We start from the raw sequence: 14,031 nt of genomic DNA, 5'->3' as shown, positions 1-14,031 counted from the left end.
ACGCTGCTGATTTTTTTTGCAGGGCTGAAGATGTGACTGGTAGTATCGCAGCATCATCTGGTTGTAATAGTCGATCTGGTCCTGAGGTTTTTTTCAGCCCCGCTTTTTTCAGATTTTGTATTCGTTCCATCTCATCGCCGATAAAAGTTTTGTAATCTTCCTGGTCTTTCAAGTAGCTTTGATAATCTGTTCCTTCTTTGAAGTTTTTGATGCAGTTATCTAACATGTTTAACTCCCTGTCTAATTGTTTGCTACCAATAAGATCCACAATGTCTGACTTAGAATTAACTTTACTAGAGGCCAAGGCGGCTTCGCCGCTGTACTTCCAAGGTTTAGCTTGAAATAACTGTACAATTTACTCAGAGATGCATTGATGGCTTTCATTTCACTCCCTCCAATTCCTCAATTCAGCATGTGATTTGGTAGAAATTTCAGCCACATACCACTAATTTGACTATGCTGCAGGGCTGATAGGTCTTGGTGGAAGGATGTGTGCAGTGAAAGAAATAAAAAGGGTGTCCCCAGGCTGCTCAACAGAATTTTATTTTTCAAATCCATAAGCTTTCTTTCAAGTTATTGTATTCAATCTGAAAAATGTTGGTAAATGTACATCTTTGAACAGACAAGTGGGGTGCTCATGGCAAGAAACACAAATATTTCCTGTAGATGGGTTGAGCGGATCAGGAAAGGGGATTAGGGTTATACATAAGTCCAGGGCCATTGCACCTGTATTTCAAAGGGAAGAGTCAGCGAGTACGTGCAAAAGATCAAAAAACAAAATGAAGGAGGGACAAACACAGTCGGGTCTATCGAGTTCTACTGAGAGGGATGAGGAAGAGGTTGCATCACATGAAAGGTGGGTGGGTGGGGTTGGGTCCTACCACAACAAAGAACCAAGAGAGAGAGTCAAATCCAGTGCAAGGAATGAAGGGTGTGGCGAAGAGGAGAGAGAGACTGACAGGCCAACAAACGACAATTTCAGGCTTGGGGTAGCTGCTCCAGTCAATTTTCTCGACCAAGAATTGGCTATCAGGGGCCCCATGGAAGGGTCGACGGGACGTGGGGCGGTTGTTGCAATTGGAGCTGCGGACAACGCCGTCAGCATAGTAGATGATGCGGGTGTAGGTGACGGCGACATTAGGGACGAGGAGGCATTTATTGCAGCCTAATGAGAAGTCTTATGCAAAGAGCTGGCACTCGGAGGACGGACACTCGTTAGTGAGGCGGTCGGCGGCGCGGAAGGTGAGTCCCTTTGGGCCCCGGAAGGGCGCTGGGGCCAGGGCGACGATGTCGTTCCAGCACAAATACACGGGCACGGGGAGTACGTTGTGGAAGAGGGCCTGGAAGACCTTCGACTCCTTGGCCCCGCAGATTGCCGCGTAGCCGTCCTTGTACTCCGTCAGGATCTGCAGCCGAGGGCGCAGCGTCTTGCCTGTCAACAAGCGGGTGACCCACGAGTCGTAGAAGACCACCGAATGCAAGCGGGCGTCATTGGGTGGCGAGGGGTCTGCGAGCCGTACTGTTCCCGTAGCGTCTTGGCCTCCCACCAGTCGGTCCCGCACGCCGAGTCCGCCCCCTGGAAGTGACGTTGCCAGAGCAGCTCAAGGATGTCCTGGGCACAGAGGAAGACGTCGTCGATGAAGACCAGGTTGGAGAGCCCGTCAAGGGCCCGGTCAGCATTGTCGAAGGCCAACAGCGCCTGGTTGCGGTACTCCAAGAGCAGCTTGATCCGGTCCACACCCATCCAGATCGTCTCCTCCTTGGCGCACCGCATGTGGTGTTGCACGCCCAGTCCGCTTAGCACCGCGCCCAGATGGGCCAGTCCTTCCGGGGTGTACACACCAACACATACACGTTCTCAGCCCCCAGGTATCGCAGCGAGGTCAGGATCGGATTGGTGATCACCGGCAGCACCTGCTGCGACGAATGCAGATTCAGCGCAATCATCACCTTGAGCGTGCCTTTCGTCCTGCCGGCTCCGTCCAGGAACCGCATCCAAATAAGCGCCTCGGTTTCGGGCGAGAGCCGGCAGCTGAGCGGGGATTGGGTGATCCATACGGGCTGGAAGCGCTTGAGAGTGGGGCCATGACTATCCAGCCGACGAGCGGGGCCCAGGATGTGGTCGGAGAGGTTGTGGGGCGGCACGGAGAGGTCGGGGTCAAGGCCAGGGTGGACAATGACGGGGCTGGTGCGAGGGGGGAAGGCTGAGGAGTTGATGAAAATGAAGCGGTGGAGGTGTTGGAGGCAAAGGAATAAAGTACCCAGATTCAAAATACGGGCACGGCGGAGATGGTCGTCGTCTGTCGATCGCCGTCGACGCTCGCCAGTGGTGTATGGGGGCGGGACCTGCGGAGGGGCGAGCGTGGGTCGTCGGAGGGGCTTGGAGCGGGGTTCCCGGCCGCGATTTTTGGGTCATGGGGATAGATTGATTGAAAGAGTTGGGCTGTAGCATGACCTTGGATACGCGGCATGGTGATGTGTGAGCTTGGGCAATCGTTGTGAGGGGCGTAGCGGGCCCTACGATGGTGTTGACCGAGATTGATGTGAGGCGTGGAGAGGCAGGATGTGTTGTGGTTGTGGTGGGAACGGTTGGGATGTGGTCAGATTAACATCAGACAATGTGCCTATAAGTAGGGGTACCTCTGGCAGGTACGAAGCGCCAGTCGACTCGCTGCGCTGCAATTCCAGCCAGAGAGCCGACTCAACCCCCTCCGCTGTTGCGCGTGCACAGTTTGAGGGTTAATTTTTGATGACCCCCCTTTGCAATTGCCTTAAATGCGGCGCGCTGGGGGTCATCTGCCCAATGCTTGCAATCTCTCTAGTAGAGATTGGGCTTTGGGTTTGGTGTGATTTTATTTCTTTTTTTTTTTTTATTATATTGTAGGGGAAACCCTTGAAGTTTGTTTCTGTGATTGTCTGTCTTTAACAAACTTAGATCAAAGTTCCTTGCAATGGCATCTGCCTCGGTAGGCCCAAAAATTTGTCCCGGAAAAAATGACCGCGACTTCCCGTACAAGTCAGCAAAGAACTTATTGAATTGATCGACAAGTGTGGAGGTGAGATTCTGCATAAGGGGACTGAGTTCTTTGGGGTTTTTTCCGCGAGATCGTGTGCTTTTTTTGTTTGACTCGTCGCCAGGAATCTGTCCAGATAGGTTGTTCTCATCCAGTATCCTCTCGAAATTACTGATATTCATCTCTTTCATTTTCGCCATCAATAGTTTTGCCTCCTCGGGGGCACAGTTCGAGCACCTACATGTCGGGAATCCCTCTTCTTCTTCGCGCGCTTCTTCGCGGATATAGTTCAAGTCATTGCGATCCATTGGTATATAGCCATACCTGCAAACAAATTCATCAGCACAAGTAAGTGAAGCTGCACAAACAATTAACTGACAGGTTGTCAACCGAAATAGCTATTCGGAGGCAGACTGGAGTGATTGCGAAGGAATCCATCCGGACGTCATCCGATTCCCTATCAGCCCTCGCAATGGCCTCAGGACTATTCAAGCCAAATTTGGGCTTCCGTTCCATGAAAAGAACGGCCAATCCTGGCTTTCCATCACGTCCACAGCGCCCAATCATCTGGCAAATGCACGAAGGATCGCCGCGGCCCATGTGGATCACTTGTCGAACCCTTTTCCAATTCTGGCCCAGCCCCAACGCCATGGTACAGGAGATACACGGAAAGTTTCCAGCTTCGTATCCGTTAATAGTGTCTTCTTTATCCATGTCACCCGTGCACGCATGGTACCTTCGAATCAGCTGACTGTTGGGATTATATTCTTCGCCGCTAGTTCCTCGAGCTTTATTGACCACTTTCATAACTTGGAAGGTCGCATTCCTTGTACCTGAGTATATCAGAGTAGGTACAATTTTAGAAGATTTGATATCTTCTTTTCTTCCAAACATTGGCAGCAGATCGTTGGCGGACTTAAGCGAGGACTTCATTGGGAATCGAAGGATTCGGATCTCAGGGCGGGTAAGTTCCGCTCGGACAAAGTTAACGGTCTCCTCAGGGATTTTTAGACTCTTGAGGATCTCTCTGACAGCTTTTGGGCGGCATGTCGCAGAAAGGAAGAGGATTGGAGTACCCTCGGTGGCCATTAACTGACGGCCCAGATCGCCATACGATGGCCGGAAGACTGCTCGATCCTGATGCCGTTTGTGCGCGGAAGATTTCTTCGCTTTTTTGTTGGAAACAAGACCCCAACTGTAGATCATATGGGCCTCATCAACAACGATCAAGGCCAGTCGATCTTGGAACTTGGTGTTGTGATAAACATCAGTAAACATCTGATTGTTTAAGAACACCTCAGGACTTAAATATACAAAGTTGTATTTGCCTTTTTCAATGTCATCGGCCACTGTCTGGTTGAAGGTAAGTTTCTTCAAGTTGACAGCAGTATAACCCTGAGCAATCTTCTCTTTGACTTGATTATCGCCGAGAGCATCAAGCGGGTTCAAGACGAGGATAACGACTTTTTTTGTTTTTGCAAACAAGTTATAGTACATTTTGGAGATACGCGACTTGCCGCAACCCGTCCCAGCCATAACGAACGTGTGGCGTCCATGGACGAGACTCTTGACTGCATCGACTTGGACCTGCTTTGGAGGCTCGTTCGAGGGGTAGCGGGGTAGACAATCATCAACAATCGCTTGCTGTAAGTCGTCCTCTTCCATGCGCCTCCAGTGCTTTGAAAGTCGGGCTTTCGTGGATTTATCTTTTGTTGGTGGCATGTTGAGATGCTCGAGTTGCTCTCAAAATTCGAGGTCAACAGGATCAATACCGAGGGTATCGGCGAGGTGTGTTGTGCCGTGGTCGCCGTGTTTTAATTTCTTTGTTGTTCTTTTTTTTCCTCTCTCTTTCCTCCTTGTTACTCTCTGTTATGTTCCCTTCTGTCCTCTTTACCATCGGTAATGTCCTCAGGTTATATTGCAATTAATGATCGGAGTTTTATGATATGGACAAAGATAAAACGCTAAAGGGCTGACCCGACTTGAAGGAGTTGGCAACTTCAAAAAAAGATAGAAAAAATACAAAAACAGTTGGAGAGAAACTGAGCGGACAGAAAGATAGCCAAGATCCCAGTGCTCAGCTGGGATAAAGTAGGAAAATAAGTACATATCGTGGGGAGTTGTGAATTGGAAGCGGAGAAACTGCACACCTATTTCCAAGATAGCCTCACGCGAACATATTCCTTTTGGTCATAAGCCCCGCTTGCACCTACACGACCTGCGGTGCTCGCGGGCTTTGTTAAGCTCGTGGGAGGGGCCGGCTGCTGGGAAGCAACGGCGGCGGCGACGGTGGTGCTGGTGAGGGTTTCCGAGTGGTTCCGGCTGAAGAGAAGCATCCGAGCTTGCTGGGTGTAGCCGTGCTACAATTGGCTACGCGACAGGCGCCCATACTAGGGGCGCGCTGTACGCGTGTTAGGTTTTTCCGGCTCCGGCTCCGGCTCCGCACAAGCCAGGAGTTAGAGGTGCCGAAGCCCCTGCGTACTGCACGCAAGGGGTTGTTGGTTTCGTTTCTTCTTTCTTTTCTCAGACAAGGCGTGACCTGTACACGCCCATATTGTCTGTACCGTTGAATTATCATTCATTGTTTTCTTCTTGTTGTTTGGTTCTCTTTTCCATTGTCGGCCCTTATAAAAGGGCCTCTCTTGTATGTCTGTTTCCCGCATCCATCCCCTGTCGTTGGAAATCCAGACACCTCTTCTTTGTCATTTAGCCGCGTGTAGCTTTGCTCCGCCGCAGGCCCATTTTCATAGCCTTGTAGCCTGCCCGACTACAAGTGGTAGCGAGTTCCTTTTTACGTTCCGACGTTTTTTCGACTCCACTTTCGGCACCGCTTTCCCTATAATACCAATCAAACAACCCTTTAAAATCGTAGTCTTTTTCTTCGCGCTTCGGCAAATAAAAAACGTAAGATTGGACATCTCTTTGGTTTGGTCTGGGTCACGGTTGCCTCAGTTGGAGTCCCCAGTCTCTTGTCGACTGGTCCTCTGGGGCAGGGTCCTGCTTGGCGTGCTGCGCGCGCATTCGTCTGGTGTTTTTTCTTCACAGTCACTGACGTGTCGAAATTATCCTTTTGTTTTTTGTTTCTGTCCGTGATTAGATGCCCGTTGGTCATAGTCCCCCAAGTGGGAAGCAACCTCTTCCTACCGTTGGCGGCGAGGTTGTCCCTCAACCCCCGCAGGATGGCGTCCGATACTCGAAACGCGAGGTCGAGGCGATGAACCCAGCCGAGCGTCTGTGGTACAATAACCACAGAGACCTCCCTCAATGCCAGGAGGATCTCATTGGATACGATAATGATGCTGTAAGTCACACTACGACGAATAGTAGTGACGTTGTTAAGATGTTGACCCATATTGTTGGGCAGATGAATCTCGACGGACCCGTGAAGAAGGAACCGACAGATTCCAATCGTTTTGGTCCAGCCCCGCCCGTCGACGCGGAGCCGTTGAAGACCGTGTACGAGGAGGACCCGTTGAAAGTCCTCAAGTACTGGCCCGAAGAGCACCCGAAGTTCAAGGGGCAACCGGGCAATGATGCCGTAACCTGGCTTAGCAGGTTGGCGGTACACCTAAATGATCGCAGCGCCCACCCCGCCATATGGCACAAGGTTGGCGGCCTCCGTTTGGGTGGTAAGGCCTCAGATGACTACTGCGACGCCGCCCTCGCCGGAACTCGCCCCAAGAATTGGGACGAATTCAAGCACTGGTTGGTTCGTTTAAGCCCGCTAGGTACCAGTCCGGCGGCACTAGCTAGGGAGCTCGGCGCGTTGAAGCAGGGCCCCAACGAGACCCTCCAAGCGTTCTACGCTAGGTATCGTGCTTGGATGTCCCGCGCTAAATCGCACGGGTATCCTTTCGATGCGATCACTTCCTTCGTCAATTGTCTGACGAAGGGGCTCGCGAAACGGGTTTTCGAAGAGATCACCCGCTGCCAGGTCCAACGTACCCCGTTGGACTTGGATCAAGTTGTTGTTACGGCCATGGAGTACGATAGTGCGTACCGTGGCGACGCCGCTTTAGCTTCGACTTCGACGGCAAGTTCTGGTTCCGGTTCCGGCAAGCGTCGAACCGAAGGTGGCGGCGACAAGGCTGGCAAGAAAAAGTTGTATTGCTACAACTGTCGGTCGAAGGATCACCTTCTTGCGGACTGCAAAGAGCCCAAGACGGAGCGCCAAGCGGCGTACAAGGCCGCCCACCCCCCTACTGACAAGGGGAAGAAAAAAGCTTAGTCGACGTGGAACCGTCTCTCCCGTCGACATCCGTTGTAGTTACTGTGTCCGCCTCCCCCCCTTCTCCTATATCTCGAAATCAATCTCTTGTCACAGTTCCTATTGAGCCTCAGGGTGGAAGACCCGCCCCTGAGTTTGATGCATCGTTGAGTTCAGCTGATGCCCCAGGCGTGGGGACAGCCGCCTCAGTAGAGCCGTCTGAGGACGCCGCTGATGTCGTATATGATAGTTTAAGTTCTGTTCCGCTGGCTGCCGCATCCGCGGCTGCTGAGTCGAACACGATTCGTGTAGATTTCCTACACGAGGTTGAAGGACGCTTGGCCAGAGTTCTTCTTGACACGGGCGCAGGATCGTCCTACGTGTCTTCTTCATTTGTATCTTCTCATTCTCTTCCCATCTTTCATTCACCATCTTCATTCTGCGTCGCCGGCGCTTTTGGTGATAAAATTAAAGATAACCGGCTTGCTAACGTCCATTTCTCCTTTTCTGAGGTGGACTTCGTTTGTGTTTGCAGGATCGCGCCGTTAGCTAGTTACGACGTGATACTTGGTCGTGATTGGATCGCAACGCACGTTTCGTCGACGGATTGGGAGCACAACTCGTGGCGTCTTAAGGGGCCAGGCGGTAATGTTGTCGTTTTTCAGCCTTCCTTGCCCGCTATCTCCTTGATTCAGGAGACAGTCCTCGCGCCGCTGACGGACGAGGATGAAGTTTTGTTACCCAAATTTTTTAGGCGCCGTGGCATCTGGGAAGGTGCAGCAGAAAAGCTGCTTGCGCTCACGGAATCGGAGGGCGTGGAAGGCCCGCGCGAAGAACGCTCGGCTGACCTACCCACTGTGTTTGGGAAAGAGAAGTTAGGTGAAGAGCTTCGTGCGCTAATAGCCGAGTTCTCGGACCTTTTTTCCCCCATTGTTAAAGCCTCGACACGCAAACGCGTGATCAAGCATCTTGTTGATACTGGTACGGCCGCGCCTATTTATCAGCCGGTCCGACAACTGTCGCCAGCTCTGCTGGGTACTCTGAAAGAGAGACTTAATGGCCTTCAAGATGCCGGATTTATCCGGCCATCTACGTCGGCGTGGTCTTCACCGATTGTATTTGTTAAAAATCCTTCCTCCGGGAAGGTAAGGCTGTGTGTTGATTACCGGCAGGTGAATGCTGTCACAAAGAAAGGCAGGCACCCGCTGCCGGTAATTCAAGAGTGTTTTGATGCGCTTCGCGGCGCGAGGTTCTTTTCCAAGATTGATTTGCAGCAAGGATTCCATCAGATGAGGATAGCCCCTGATGATGTACCCAAAACTGCGTTCGGGACTAAATACGGTCACTTCGAGTGGCTCGTAATGCCCTTTGGTTTGGTTAATGCGCCCAGTACTTTCCAGCGTATGATGACCCACATCTTGAGGGAATTCATCGATGTGTTCGTCCAAGTATACTTGGATGACATCCTGGTGTACTCTAGGTCCGAGGTCGAGCACCTCGAGCATGTGCGCACGGTTCTCCAAGTCCTTCGAGACGAAGAGTTGAAGTGTTCTGGAGCTAAATGCTCCTTTGGCTTGCGTGAAATGCAGTATGTAGGCCACGTTGTTGGATTTAACACGATCCGTCCGATGAAAGAAAAGATTGAATGTATTCAATCTTGGCCGCGCCCCACGACTGTCTATGACGTCCGGGCTTTCTTAGGATTGTGCGGGTTTTACCGCCGTTATGTTAAAAACTTCGCGAAAATTGCTACCCCTCTTCATGGCCTGACGGCTGGAGGCGTAAAGAAACGCGAAAAGATCTTGTGGTTGCCCGTCCATGACGCGGCGTTTGTTTTTCTTAAAGAGGCTCTGGTGTCTACACCAATCCTCCTTACCCCGGATACAGCTAAGGCCTTCATTATGGAGACTGACGCGTCAGACTTTGCTGTCGGCGCGGTACTGTTGCAATATGGCGACGATGAGCGTCTGCACCCGGTTGCTTTCGAGAGCTGCAAGCTCAACAAAGCCCAGATTAACTACCCGGCACAAGAGCGGGAGTTGTTGGCCATTATCCACGCTTGGCGGAAATGGCATGTTTATTTAGATGGCGCTGTTGTCACAACCATCGTGTATACAGATCATGCGTCCCTGGTTTATTTGAAATGCCAGAAGCTCCCGTCCAAGCGGCTCTGCCGCTGGCTGGAGGAGTTCGCCGAAATGGACATTGAAATCCGTTATAAGAAAGGCGCTGACAACATTGTTCCTGACGCGCTGTCCCGACGGAGTGATTTATCACTCGTGGATGATATTGGCGACGTCCTTGATGAGACCAATTGGCCTTTGATAATCCCTTACTTGATTGATAAAAGGGAGATTCCAGCTTGGGTCCCCGAGGGGCTCGTAATGAGAGCGGAGCAGAATTTGAAGTCCTTTGAATATGACTCGGACGACGAGACCCTGATCTATCTGGGGCGTCCCGGACTGCTCGAACGCTCACCGTTTATCCCGCTAGCACACCGGTTCGATCTACTTCGAGCGGTTCATGATGATTTAGGTCACCGTGGCCGTGACTGCACACTACAGGTGCTGCGTGGCCGAGGTTGGTGGCCCAGACGGTACGAGGATGTTAAAAGTTATATTGCCACTTGTGCGCCGTGCCAAGTGCATGAGCGTGCGCACGCGTCGCAGGAAACAGGACTTCAGGTCCCTTTGCCTGCGGTGATGCCGTTTGAGCGGTGGTCCTCCGACTTCATTAAGATGCCGGAGAGTTATAAGGCGGGATACAATTGGATCTTGACTATTGTCGACCATTGTACATCCTGGCCAATAGCCATCCCTCTAAAAAACGCTACGGCAGATGCTATCGCAGAAGCCGTGTTTGATCATGTGATCACCCCTTTTGGGTTACCTCGCGAATTCCTCACGGACCGCGGGTCTAACTTTTTGTCTGCCGGGTTTGCCAGCTTTTTGGCCAAGGCAGGAGTTAAGAAGCTTAATACTTCTGGTTATCACCCCCGTACCAACGGGAAATGTGAACGGTTTAATGGTATCCTGGAGAAGGCTCTTTTCCGCCTGAATACAACTGGGGACCCCAAACGGTGGGAGGATTTTCTCCCCGCTGCTCTATTCTCTACTAGGATTCACGCAAGTGATAGTAGTAAGTTCTCGCCCTTCGAGCTTGTTTATGGTGTAAAACCACGGCTGTTGGGTGATAAGCGACGCATGGTCGCCGCAGATGAGGCCTGTCCTGGCGAGCATGAATTAGCTGCCAGGATTGAGGAGCTTAATAAGCTCAGGTTGGCGGCAGCAGGTAATACTGCCATTCGCGCCGAGGCCAATAAAGCCGCTTTCGATAATAAAACTAGGTTTGCTCGCGATGTAGACGCCCTTGTTGTGGGCCAATCTGTTAAACTTCGCAACGAGGAGCACACGAAGGGCAGCCCACGTTGGTTCGGCCCCTTCGAGATCAAGGCAATTTTGCCGAATAATGCTTATATTCTTAACGACCAAAATGGCGATGAATACTCGAGGCCCGTGAACGGAAATAGCTTGAAGCCGGTGTCCCTACGATCTTTGGTGGTCAATGGGATGTGGGCGACGCCCCCCGCAATTGCTCAGCGGGAGCGGCAGGCTGAGGCCCGCGTGGCCAAGGCCCTGCTTAAGAAGACCACTTCGGTGGCAAAGTTATCTAAGCCGGTAAAGGCTAAAAAGGTTAAAGGCGCCGGAAGGCCTCCGGCCCCGTCGGTTACTGATTCTCCGGCTACCCCGGCTCAGCCGGCGCGGAAGATACGCGTCCGTTTTGACGGCCAGCTGCTCCCGGAAGGTGCTGGGGCAGCCCCTGTCTAGGGGGGGGCGGTTGTAGCCGTGCTACAATTGGCTACGCGACAGGCGCCCATACTAGGGGCGCGCTGTACGCGTGTTAGGTTTTTCCGGCTCCGGCTCCGGCTCCGCACAAGCCAGGAGTTAGAGGTGCCGAAGCCCCTGCGTACTGCACGCAAGGGGTTGTTGGTTTCGTTTCTTCTTTCTTTTCTCAGACAAGGCGTGACCTGTACACGCCCATATTGTCTGTACCGTTGAATTATCATTCATTGTTTTCTTCTTGTTGTTTGGTTCTCTTTTCCATTGTCGGCCCTTATAAAAGGGCCTCTCTTGTATGTCTGTTTCCCGCATCCATCCCCCTGTCGTTGGAAATCCAGACACCTCTTCTTTGTCATTTAGCCGCGTGTAGCTTTGCTCCGCCGCAGGCCCATTTTCATAGCCTTGTAGCCTGCCCGACTACATGGGGTTGTTGTCTGCATGCTCAATAGCCTAACTTTACGTCCCTCTCTTTGTGGAGGGGGGACGCAGGAACCTTGATCCCCTCCTGCGGAGGTCACTTTGCGAACTTGACACAAGTCCCTCCCTGTGCTTGCGGGGCGCGAGCATCCTCCCGTATGCGGGAGGGACTTGTGCCTAATGTCCGACATTTGGCCGAGGCTGCCCAGCCAAATGGCCGAAAAATCCTTCTAATCCACATATCACCGCATACTATAAGAAGCTCAAGGTGGCTATGTGATAGTAGTCCTGTATGTAAGCTCTCCACACTCCCGGGTCCGGTCTCCAATCTCGATGAGGAGAGAGAAGGGAGCCGGGCCGGGTGGATAGATATAGACTAGATACAAGGTTAGGTTTAGGTCTATGCGATATCACAAGGTTAGGTTTGATTGATAACTAAGTACATAGTATGTCTATGTGGTATGCAATCTTGCTCTGACTTGTAACACATACCCCTTGGATTTCTTCACAGCCTCCAGTACCATTAGAATCAGCTCCTTGTTGTACATGTCAACATGTATCCCATCAAAGTTGTATCTTCATCCCTTGGAAATAATTGTGATGTAAAAAAACTGCCTTGGGAGGTCTGGTGAGCCAAAATTGTGAGAACCTGTCCAAATCTTGACCAGCAAGTGGCCTGATGGGTCCATCACATTGCTCAGAAACAGCCCTGACAAGAATGGCTGCTGAGCAGCCAATTTTTGTTGAGAATACTTGAAAAAAGATGTACAAGATAGCTGAGATCAAGGGCTACAACATGGTCAGCTGGGATTTGGAGTAAAACCGTAGAGCTAATCATTTGAAATAAATGTAAATGCAAAATTGCTCATTTTCTTCAAAAAACTTTGTCAGCCTCAGGCCAAGAATCTGACTTTAGTCCTAAACCTCTCCTTTGGAGACGCTAAGCTTGGTCACTTTGCTCCCTGGAGAGAATTATGTACACCTGGGGAGTCCGTCCACGGGGAAATCACATGGAGTCCACGAGGACTCCGCGCGTGGTAGCCGCACGCAAGGTCGGACCAGTGGCTGGAGGTCCAGGGAATCACGGGGTCACCACCGGGAGGTTCACGCGGCCACCCTGTGATCATCCCAAGGATTCCACGGGAGCTTTTGGCTCCGCATGGAATCCCCGTGGGTCCCTTGTTGAAGTGTCAATCTAGCACTGCTTAACACATTGTTGCTTACACATCCAATCACCATTGGAGGCAACACCACACATCATCATAAGCATACATCTGCTGTATTCAACTGCAACATAGCAATGTGTACTTAGCTCAACGGTTAAAGCATCACTCATGAATGCTGAGTATGTGAGTTCAACTCTCACAGTATGCAAGGTTGTGGGTTCAACACCCACTTCACTCGGACCTTTCTTTTCACTTGTTCAATATCCCTATGATCCCGATGTGAAGGTTGAGCCCACAGGTGGATCACGGGTCCTTCAACCCTGGACTCCCCGAGGATTCGCCATGATACCCACGGCAACGGTGGGCTGATACACTAACTGTATTGTTAGTGTAGTGTATTGTTAGTTTTTTCCACTGCACTACACAAATAATACTGTTATCCTTGATTTTATTGCAATAACAATACATCTTCTTGATGTTATTCTTTTTGGCTGTTATTGTATTGTTAGTGTAGCTGAAATATGCCAGGTTAACAATAACCAAATCCTAGTTTCATGATTGTTATCTGTTGTTATTCCTGATAACAAATACAATAACTGTTGGTTTATCTCTGCAATTAATGATAAAATTACTTTCAGTGTATTGATATTTTTGGTAGTAAAGTTGGTTTTGTGTTACAAAAAAAATAAATCTGGGACATGATGTTTTGAAAATCATTTTCTAGAGGCTAAAAACCATGAAATGACAGATACTGTAGTGCAGAAGATTGTTATCCTAACTCTGATACACTAACTTTCAGGGAAATGTTGGTTATCCAAAATAAATACACTACCTGTTAGTGTATTTTGAGTGTATTCTGGATAACAATACCCAAGATCTTCAATGAGAAACTTTGGATACACTAACTGTTAGTGTATTGGGCTATAATTGGGGATAACAATACCCCAATTGTCTCGCCAAATAACCACGGATACACTAACAGATATTGGCCCGTAGCGTAGCGTAGTGTAGTGGCCCATTGTTGCCCACGGGCGGGTCTGGCCCACAACATGTGATTCAGTTAGGTAACCCGGGGGGGGGGGGGGGGGGGGGGCGGAGCAGATCAAAAACGCAGGTAATATTGCAGAATGTGGTACCACCAGGGTACCACACGCTGCATTGCATATCATCGTAAAAACATCAAAAAAAGGGATAAATAGATAAACAAAAACAAATCACAAGGTGGCTGCAGACAGTCCTCTCAGCCCTTAGCAAGCTGCCGGGGGCACTAGAAGGCGGACTCGCACGTTAGCTTGAGGAGGTTGTTGGCCCACTGCCCCGGACGCAGGCTGGTGCTGTTTGCCAGCGACTTGATTGTTATTTGCTGCCCGCATGCTTTCTGGATCCAG

The sequence above is a fragment of the Puccinia triticina genome, chromosome 5A, assembly GCF_026914185.1.
Source record: "Puccinia triticina chromosome 5A, complete sequence".
NCBI classification, from domain to species: Eukaryota; Fungi; Basidiomycota; class Pucciniomycetes; order Pucciniales; family Pucciniaceae; genus Puccinia; species Puccinia triticina.
The sequence above is the reverse complement of the archived record's forward strand: the minus strand, read 5'-3'. Positions refer to the sequence as shown.